This window comes from Lactuca virosa, chromosome 2 (assembly GCF_052849685.1).
Source record: "Lactuca virosa cultivar CGN04683 chromosome 2, Lactuca_virosa_CGN04683_v6, whole genome shotgun sequence".
Lineage (NCBI taxonomy): Eukaryota > Viridiplantae > Streptophyta > Magnoliopsida > Asterales > Asteraceae > Lactuca > Lactuca virosa.
The window spans coordinates 10,084,887-10,096,185 of record NC_136427.1 but is presented as its reverse complement, the minus strand read 5'-3'; positions in this window follow the sequence as shown (position 1 = coordinate 10,096,185).

Below are 11,299 nucleotides of genomic sequence, written 5' to 3'. Positions count from 1 at the left end.
AATCTTAGTGAGATCCCAAAATATCACATAACATGTAACCAAAACATACCATGCGCCATACATGTAGTTGCCATGGGCTACCCCCATGGTCTTTACCTGTAATGCCATGGGCTACCCCCATGGTCTGATATCCAAGTGCCATGGGCTACCTCCATGGTCTTTACCTGGAATGCCATGGGCTACCCCCATGGTCTGATATCCAAGTGTCATGGGCTACTCCCGTGGTCTTTACCTGGAATGCCATGGGCTACCCCCATGGTCTGACATCCAAGTGCCATGGGCTACGCCCATGGTCTTTACCTGGAATGCAATGGGCTACCCCTATGGTCTGACATCCAAGTTCCATGTGCTACCCCATGGTCTTCATACAAGTAAACACATAAACAACTGTCATTACAAATGTCAAGTAATGGGCTGAAATCGGTGCCTTCGACCCATGAATAAAGTGAGAAGACTCACCTCAGACTGCTGATAAATAATAACTGCTCGGCTACCGGTCCAGAAATCTTACACTCTGAATATATAATTTACCCTAATTAGAATTATGATATAAACCCACTCATGGTCCAAAATCCATAAGTCCAAACTCTTTAAATAAAGCCCAAAGCCTTTCTACTTTAATGGGCCCAATCACCCTTGTGCAAAATCAATAACGACCATAAGGCCCAAAAGGCCCATTCCATGGCACACAAGGCCTATGAAGGATAACTGAACCCACTAATCCTAACCGGGCCATGGCCTAACTCTAGATAAGGCCCAAGAGTCCCAAAGACCCAAAACTCGCCCCAAGCCCAGAGGACGTACGCAAAGCGTACACCATCAGTACGCTTAGCATACTAAGTCTTAAGGCAGACGCACAACGTAAATCCCAGTACACCCAACGTACAAGGCTGCTAAGCAAAACCATCCATTAAGAGCTTAATCCATGTAGCCACTTCGTCAAATTCGGGATCTTGGTCATTTTAAAGGTCCTAAGGTATAATGTTGGAAACTTTATGCCTTTGTATGCTTCATGAAAGTTCAACATCCCATTTTGTCTGTTAAGACTCACTTTAAGAACTCATACCCATGCATGTATAATATCCATAAAGATAGCATTTTTATGCTTCTAACATGCCAAAGGGACTCAGATCTAAAATTTTTAACCTCTGGAGTTGCTCAAACTCACAAAATAGGATCTATGGACCAAAAATGAACTTACTACCAAACCCTAACTCAAACTAGAAAAAGGATTAGCAAGGTCTGAACTTTTTACCTCCAAAAGCTCTCCAAGATGATGTAGATGCAGGATCTAGAAGCTCAACCACGTACAAGACTTGAAAACCAAGCTTTTCTCCTTGCAAACCCACTAAAATGGCCACCAAAGACACTTTAAAGCTCAAGGATCGCACTCACTAGCAAAATAGGGTTTAAGGGACGATAACAAGTAGTGGAGGACGATAAGGGTGAGGTCCAAATGTCATAAGTGAGCTTAAATAGGGCTCATTCCCTAAAATTTGGGTTTTTGTCTCAGGCCACGTATGCCCCACGTACAACTTAGTACGCCCAGCGTACGTGGTTGAAGTCCGCTTTCATAACTCCCATGTACGCTAAGCGTACACATATGTACGCCCAGCGTATGGAGGGCCTCTCATGAAAAATAAAAATTAATCCAAGGGCTAAAAGGTAACATATCGAATTCCGAGTGTTACAAATCTCCCCCACTTGAATTAGACTTTGTCCTCGAAGTCTGCTATCACGAATAATTTTGGGTAGTGCTCCCTCATCTCGTCCTCCGGTTCCTACGTCCACTCGGAGCCTCTTCGGTGCTGCCATTGCACCTTCACCAGATTCACCACCTTATTATGAAAAGTCTTAGTCTTCTTATCAAGAATCACGATGGTCTTCTCCACATAATTCAGGCGCTCATCCACCTAAATATCATCTAACAAGATTATTGCAGAATCATCGGCTACAAACTTTCGCAGCTGAGATATGTGGAAAGTGTTATGGATCTGAATGGGCTCATCCGGAAGATCCAACCGATATGCAACTTTGCCAACCTGGGCAAAAATCCTAAATGGGCCAATGAATCGGGACCCAGCTTGCCCCTCTTTCGAAATCGGATGGCACCTTTCCAAGGTGACAACTTCATCAATACCGGGTCTCCCACCTGAAACTCGAGATCCAAACGACGTTGGTCGGCATAGCTCTTCTGGTGACTCTACACAACCCGCAGCCTGTCTCCCACTTACTGAATCAACTCAGTAGTCTTAAGCACTACCTCCTTGCTCCCCATGACCCAATGCCCGACCTCTCCCCAGCAAACCGAGGTCCTACACCTCCTTCCATACAACATCTCGAATGGAGGTCGATCAATACTAGCATGATAACTGTTGTTGTAGGAGAACTCTTCCAATGGAAGGTAAGTATCCCAACCCCCTCCAAAATCCAGCACACAAGCCCTAAGCATATCATCGAGTGTCTGGATTGTCCGCTAGCTCTGACCGTCGGTCTCGGGGTCGTATGTTGTATTGAAATGCAATTGAGTGCCTAACTCCTCATGGAACTTCCTCCAAAATCTAGAGGTGAAGCGAACATCACGATCCGAGACCACAGATACCGGCACCCCGTGCCTGACTACCACCTCCCGAACATAAATATCCGCCAACGTTTCTACGGATATGCTCTCGACAATCTGAATAAATGCACACTCTTGGTCAGTCTATCCACAATAACCCATATAGAATCAACACCCCCAGCCGTCCTAGGTAACTTGGTGATGAAGTCCATAGTGATCTCCTCCCATTTCCACATAGGGATGGATAACGGATGCACCTTAGCGTGAGGTCTCTGATGTCCGACTTTGACCTTCCTGCAAGTCAAACACCGCTCAACAAACCAAGCAACCTCCCTCTTCATACAGGGCCACCAATAGCTCAACCTCAAATCTCGATACATCTTTGTGGCCCCCAGATGGATAGAAAACTTGGACTTGTGTTCCTCTTCCAAAATCGTCTGTCTCACCCACCTGATGCCGAAACCCAAACCCTACCACACTGGGTCAATAATCCCCGACTTTCCCTAAAAAACAACGGAATTTGCTCCCTAATCCGCTCAGTCTTCCAGTTTTCCTTCTTCAATCCTTCTACCTGAGCCTCCTTGATCAAATCCATCAAGGATGAAGTAAGAGTCTTCCAGTCTTCAAATATTGGGATATAATCATCACATTAATACTTGTTGTGTTCTATATTAACATGTTTAATCCATGAATAATGTTATTATTCTAAAAGCTCATAGTCGGTTATAATTGTGGGAGAAATTAAGAAGTAAGACTAATATAAATTGGATTGGTTGACTCTCACTAGATGAAAGTAGGTAAGTGGTTGTAACCAAGTTTCATAGATACTTGTCAGAGAACTAGTATTGAACTGAGCCGCATCAAGATCATCTCATGGATCACTATCATGAATGATACTTGATTAAAAGGTACTATCTTTGTATCCTTAAAACCTGAGATAGATAGTGGGACTTAAGTGTAGGGAGTACTATGCTTTGATATGGTCAAATGTTGTTCCTTAACCGGACAGTTATAAAAGTCATTTTCAGGTATGGTGTGAACTATGCAAGAGGCTTATGTAGTCAAGATGGGATTTGTTCCTCTTATGTGTTGAGAGTTAGACATATAAGGTGGCTTACCCAAAGTTGAACAACTAACGAGATTGATCACGATCCGTATCTCATGTTCAACATGATGTCTGTAGCAAAGGGATAACTGATAAACTTACCTTATACACCAATTGTAGCTTTGAGCTTTTTGGGAATTGGGCGCTGATAGAATGACACAAAGTCGTATGTTGGTGGGGGCAGTGAAATGTTGCTAGATGTTCACCACTGTCTATATCAATCTAATATGAATCTTGCGCACGTGGGAGATTGAAAGGTCTAGTATGCTCAAGAGTCATATTAAAGTGATATTGCTAATTAACACATGATACTAATGGGTCACACTAACAACTTGATATAATTGATTATTTATTAGAAATTGATTATAATAAATATTCAATAACCTCTTATAATTAAATTGGAAATTATTTATTTCATGGAAATAATAATTTTCATTAGCAAGTAACATTACATAATTCATATGCTATGAATTAACAAGTCATGTACAACATTTTGGACCATAAGGTTTTTTTCTTTTACCTAAATGTTAAGGTTTGTATTTTATAAACTTAGGTTTTATAAAATATACAATTTTCTTCTACTTTTATATATATATGTAACGACCCAAAAATCAAGGGTAAAAATTTCATTTTTAATATAGTCAAAACATAGATATCATTATTTCCAAACATCCAAAACATTATTAATTAAAACATTTATCAGAGTCCATCCCAAAACCATTCAATGCGGAAAACATGGGTGTGTGCACTGCGATCAATCCAGGCCCTTCTTTTCCAAACCGATAATACCTAAAACAATAAACAAAACTATAAGCACGAAGCTTAGTGAGTTCCCCAGAGCATACCCCACACAATCCATATAACCACATGATCCATATCATCTATAACAGCTACATAAACAATATCAATCACATAGCCATGCATATAAACATATATGGATGCCGTGGGCTCGTCCCTAGTGTCTTACTCCAGGATACCATGTGCTCCCCACATGGTCTTACACCTAAGTGCCATGGGCTCTCCCATGGTCTTTAATAGGAAAGCCATGGGCTCTCCACATGGTCTTACATCCGAGTGCCATGGGCTCTCCCATGGTCTTTTAGTAGGAAAGCCATGGGCTCTCCGCATGGTCTTACATCTAGGTGCCATGGGCTCTCCCATGGTCTTCCATGCAAATATCACAAAGACAATTAGCATACTACATGATCACTAGAATACCACATATAAATGCATACCAAACATATCAGTAGTGAATCTACAATAAACACTACAACATAGTAGGAAAGCCATGGGCTCTCCACATGGTCTTACATCCAGGTGCCATGGGCTCTCCCATGGTCTTCCATACAAGCATAACAAATATACCACTAACATACTTCATAGCACATAACCAACTAACATGCCACATAATACAACTTCAGCTAGTGTACCACATATCATAAAATGGGCCGGCCTTGGTGCCTTAAACCCATTGGTATGGTGAGGAAACTCACATGGCACTGTTGAAGTCCCGCGGATGCAACTCCAGCTGCTGGTTGACAGATTCCTGAACTGCCAATATCAAATAATACCTAATTAATAATTGGGTTCCAAGCCCAAGGTCCAACTCACACCCCAAAGGTCCAATATTCAAGTAATGGGGCAAAGCCCAACATATGGCCCAATTTCTAAAATTGGGCCCAAACCTTTACATAGTCTTATTCAAAGGCCCAACCGGTTAGTCCAGTCCAAACATTTAGCATTTCTAGTGGCCCAATATATCATAATCATCAAGGCCCAAACTATGGCCTATCTATGGAAAATTAGGCCCAACCACTCATATGGGCCTTACCCTAAAGCCCATCCAATTATTCTAGTCCATATGATTGTTATTGAATGGCCTATTACTGGTCCAATCACCAAAGCCCAATAGAAAGGCCCAAGTGAATTAGGATTTTCACATGAAATGACGATTAGTGGTTAAGTGTTTCTTACTTAACCCATTAAGGACTTAATCCATTAAGTCCAACACACACAACACGCACTAATAGAAGCACACACACACAAAACATACACAGACACACACACACAACACCTCTTACGGTGGCTGTGGCGGCAGAAGGAAAGAAACTTGGCGGCAACCACCATGGTTGGCTGCCATGGTGGTTCGCCTCACCTCCGGTTAATATAACAGCTCCTCCATTCAATCACAGTTTACAACATCAACACGAGCATGCACACCGCCTAACCACCATTCTCAGCCACTTCGCTGGAAACACTGAAATGGCGACCAAAAGCCACCGACGGCCAAGGACGACGTGCACGACGTCGAACCACAGAAAAGAATGAATGTGGGTGGCGATTATCCTTACTGAGAGCTTCACCAGTCTCGGGGGTTCTCCAGTTGCACACCACGTATCCGACAACAAAACTGTGGTGGCGGCGTCTGATGGCGAGGCTACAGGCGGAAGAAGGGTGGCGATCGGCTCTTGATGCAAACGGCGGCTGAGGAGGCTCCAAAGGTGGTGGCGGCTGTAGAGAATTCAAGCTAGGGTTAGGGTTTGTTCGTCCAAACATGGGAGGGAAAGAATGCACCGGGTTTAAGTCCCGTATCCCATCCAAACTTCCTACAAATGTTTCACAACCAGTCCCTCCTTACGATATCTTTTTCAAACTAAGCCCAAACGTTACCAAACAGCCCCCATCTTCTAAAATCTTTACAATTCAGCTCCATATGTTACCCCTTTAGCCCCTAAGCTTCCAAAATCTCTTCAATTTGAGTCCTAATAATTACCCAATAGTCCCTGCCTTCATAATTATTTACGAAACCAATCCGAAACTTACGCTTTTAAACCCCGACTTCTAAAATTATGACAATTAGCTCTTCGAGACCAACCTTTGATATATAATTATTTATTTTAGAGCTACTATTCGATCATTAATTTGTTAATTTATTTATTTAATAAATGGGGTGTTACAACTCTCCCCCACTTAAATTAGATTTCATCCTCGAAATCATTCCTTACCATTCCTTAGACGGCCAACCACTCTAGTAACATAGTCATCATCCTGGGCACACCCTGGCCTTCCCAGGGTAGCTGTGACCAATCTTCGCAAAGCCCTAAAATCCGTAGGTGAACAATTTCCTTACAACAAGATCACATCTACTCCGTCTGAAATTTGTTGTCTCGAGATGGTCTGAGTCCCTAACAGACCACTCATACCAAATCATTATTGTTGAATTCAATCCGTTTATCCCTCAACTGACTACTCAACTTCTATTAGCTCGAGGTTCCCACTATAAAACAGGCTTACAGGCCTAATTTGTCACACCCCCGAACCGTCAAAACGGATGGCGGAAACGTTCGGGGGCGGGTGACGTCATACGTAGTATCACAACAATCGTATCATAGCAATCAAAGTAAACACAACCATTACATTATGATATGAATATTTACATCTGTTTGAAAACATAGTTTGTACATATCAGTATATTCAAAAATAGCAAAAGATAGAGACCCCAAAAACTCTTCGTCTTCTCCAAAAGCTGGCATGGGTACCTGTCTATAGTTGCCCTGAGAATACAAGCGATTTTGAAAACGTATCAGCATAAAGTTGGTGAGTTCATAAGCATGTTTTGTATTGGAAACTAGTCACTGAATTTGTAAAATTAATTTCTTTTCATTATAAGTAAATATCGTTTGTAACGAAAAACCTTCGTTATCGAGTTCTGAAATATGTATGCATGCTTCCCAAGAAAATCCAATATTTTCTAACATGTTCGTTGAGTACTATATGAAAAGTGTGTTTCGTTTGAATGCCCTGGCTACCGCCAGTAAGTAAGGTAGTTTTATTACTTCAAATAAAACTAAAAGTTGTATCCCTGGAATACCCTCCAGTAAGTAGATAGGTAGTTTCATTAGTTAAAATAAAAATATTGAAGAAAGAAATCCCGTAAACGAAGGTTAGTTTATACTTATTGTGAGTCGTATAACCATACTAATATGACCTATGACCTCCTTGACGTTTCTTCAGGCGTCGAACGATTACAAAATTTGTCACCCCAGGCATGCCTGCCTAACTGTAGCTAATAGTTCAGGTGTGGGATTGTCAGTCCCGAATATGATCTATTCACGAATTTCACGCTCTCCCTCCAGGAGACTCTGGTTATACTTTCGGATGAGGATTTATTGGTACCCCGAAGGGCATAACGAAGATAGGTCTCACAATCCTGTATTAACTAGTTTACGTGTTGTTCTATTGTTCTCGAGTTCGAAATCGTTGTATACATTGTAGAGTATAAATAATTATACACAAATAATTATTTGGTAAGATACTCTTGGTTTCTGTATGGATAAACTAAATCTGTCATAGTTTATGTGTTTGACTTGGTACGTAGATTGAATCTGTAAAAATCGATAATGAATTCCCCAAACTATACCTATTATAGTTTGACTGGTAAGTTATGTTCATGCACTGTTCTGAAAACTATGCTTACTATGCAATTATGTTTAGAAAACGTCCCTTATGCTCCGCATATTACAAAAGGGATAAAGTATCTAGATGTTTGGTAAAACCGTTGTAAATACATCAGTTTTTATGTTGTAAAAACCTTTATGTTTAGCTTGTATTCCCCCTGAAAACGTTTCAAAAACTGAAAAAGCATAGGGGTATGAACTCACAGTTCGTAAGGTTCGAGCGTAAGGTTGGTGTGGATGCCGAGTGTCAACTGATGTTTCGTACGCGAGTGGATCCTATTAACATATGGTAACACATATATGTATTAGATGAGGACATAACACTATTTGTTATGGAAGGAACCCACCTTAGGGACTAGGAAACACTTGAAACTAAGTGTTAGAATCACACGTGATTAAAAATGGGGAGTTTGCGGCCATAATCAGGAGTTTACGGTCCATGAGTTTGCGGCCAAAGTGTTTGTGGTCCATGGGTTTACGGCCTGTGGGTTTACGGCCCATGAGTTTATGGCCGTAAACACTTGGTGAGAGGTGTGATTTTTGCTGTTCCAGGGACCTTTCTAGCCTCTTGGAAATGTTCTAAGCCTTATGCATGGCTCAAAGTAGGGTTTAAAGGCCAATAATCCACCAAAAATGGAGTTTACGGCCATTGAAGGGAGTACGGCCGTAAACACGTTTCAAGTTCCTGATTTGGGTCGATTTTTAGGTGATAATCAATGATTTCTAGTAGATATCAAGCATAGGGGTAGATACTTACTCTTAGGAGGCTCGAAATGAGGTTTTTAGCCACCAAGAACTAGTGTGTGTTCTTGGTGAGAGAGAAAATCTAGAAAAAAGTGAAATTTATGAGATGAAACATGGATTCATCACTAGAAAAGGGATTGAAACACAATAGAAGTGAAGAATCACTTACATTTTGAAGATCCTTTGAGTAAAACTCGAAAATTGTAGAGAGAGAGTAGAGAGAGAAAGCTTATAGGATGTGTAAAGTGTGAAATGAAGGCCACTCATCCTTTATATAGGGGTGAGTTTTCGGCCAAGGGGTGGGGTGGGGGTGTACGGCCGTAAACTCGAGTTTGCGGCCGTACACTCCTCTCGAAGGGGTGTTTGGCCCGGATACTATGCTTTGACTTAGAAAACCTCGTTTTTGAACCCAAAAATTGATTGTACTGAGTTCAAATATTTAATTAGACACGAGATAATGCTGACAAGAGTAGAAATAAATTCCGAATTGATTTATTTTTAACAATTTCGACGAAAGAAATTTCGGGTTGCACATCATCCCCCCGTTAGAGGGAATTTTGTCCCGAAATTCGAACATAGAATACAAATCATGAATTAGGAAAGAGATGCAGATACTTCTGTTTCATCTGATCTTCGCACTCCCAAGTGAATTCAGGCCCTCGCTTGACATTCCGGCAAACCTTTACTATCGGGGTGGGACTTTGTTTCGTTCGTTTGATTTCTCTATCCATGATTTCGACCGGTTCTTCCACAAAGTTTAGGTTCTCATTGACTTCAATCTCATCGAGAGGGACCACAAGGGTTTCGTTGGATAAGCGTTTCCTAAGATTTGAAACGTGGAAGACAGGATGAATGTTGTTAAGTTCTCGGGGTAGACGAAGTTTGTAGGCTACGGGACCGATCCTAGCGAGGATCTCGAATGGTCCAATGTACCTCCGATTTAACTTTCCACGCTTTCCAAAGCGTATCATGCCTTTCCCGGGTGAGACCTTTAGCATGACACAGTCTCCAACCTGGAACTCCAAGGGTTTTCGTCGTTTATCGGCGTAGCTCTTTTGTCTATCTCGTGAGACCTTCAGTCGTTCTCGGATTTGTATGATCTTTTCGGTGGTTTCGCGGATGATTTCTGGACCAGTGAGAGTGCTGTCAGGGACTTGTCCCTTGGCTAGCTGCGTGTCGCCCACCTCAGCCCAACATAGAAGGGATCTGCACTTGCGGCCATAGAGGGCTTCGAAAGGCGCAACCTTGATGCTAGTATGGTAACTGTTGTTGTAGGAAAACTCGACCAAGGGCAGATGGGTGTCCCACGACTTACCGAAGTCGATGACACATGCTCTCAACATGTCTTCCAAGGTCTGGATGGTTCTCTCAATTTGCCCATCTGTCTGAGGATGGTAAGCTGTGCTCATATCCAGCTTAGTTCCAAGAGCCTTCTGCAGGGACTGCCAAAATCTCGAGGTGAATCTGCTATCTCGATCGGAGATAATGGACACAGGCACACCGTGCAGTCGGACTATCTCTTGGATGTAGATTCGTGTGAGTCTCTCCATTTTGAATTTTTCCTTGATTGGCAGGAAATGGGCGGATTTGGTCAGTCGATCGACTATTACCCAGATGGTGTCGTACCCACTCGGAGATTTGGGTAATTTGGTGATGAAATCCATGGTAATCCTCTCCCACTTCCATTCGGGTATTTACGGCTGTTGGAGTAGACCTGAGGGCTTCTGATATTCGATCTTCACTTTGCCGCAAGTCAGACACTTGCCCACAAATATAGCGATCTCCGCTTTCATGTTTGGCCACCAATATAGTTTCTTGAGATCGATGTATATTTTATCCGAACCTGGATGAACGAAGTATTTGGTTTTGTGAGCTTCGTTCATGATAACTTCTCTGTACCCACCGAACTTTGGGGTGCAGATCCGGTCCATGAAATAATAGACTCCGTCTCCCTTGATCTCTAGGTTCTTATCCATTCCTCTCAAGGCTTTATCCGTCACATTCTCTGGTTTTAGGGCTTCCAGCTGAGCCTCTCTGATTTGTACGGATAAGTGGGAATGGATAGTCATAGTTAGTGCTTTCGCACTGCGACGTGTGTACTCTTTTCGGCTAAGCGCATCCGCCACCACATTGGCCTTGCCGGGATGGTAGCGTATTTCGCACTCGTAATCGCTGAGTAGCTCAACCCATCGCCATTGCCTCATGTTCAACTCCTTCTGGTCGAGAATATGTTGCAGGCTTTTATGGTCAGTGAAGATAGTGCACTTGGTTCCGTAGAGGTAATGTCTCCATATCTTCAATGTGAAGACCACTGCTCCCAATTCCAGGTTGTGCGTTGTTTAGTTGACTTCGTGTGCTTTCAGCTGTCTCGAGGCATAAACAATAACTTTTCCTCGCTGCATGAGCACACAGACCAAGCCCTGATTGGATGCA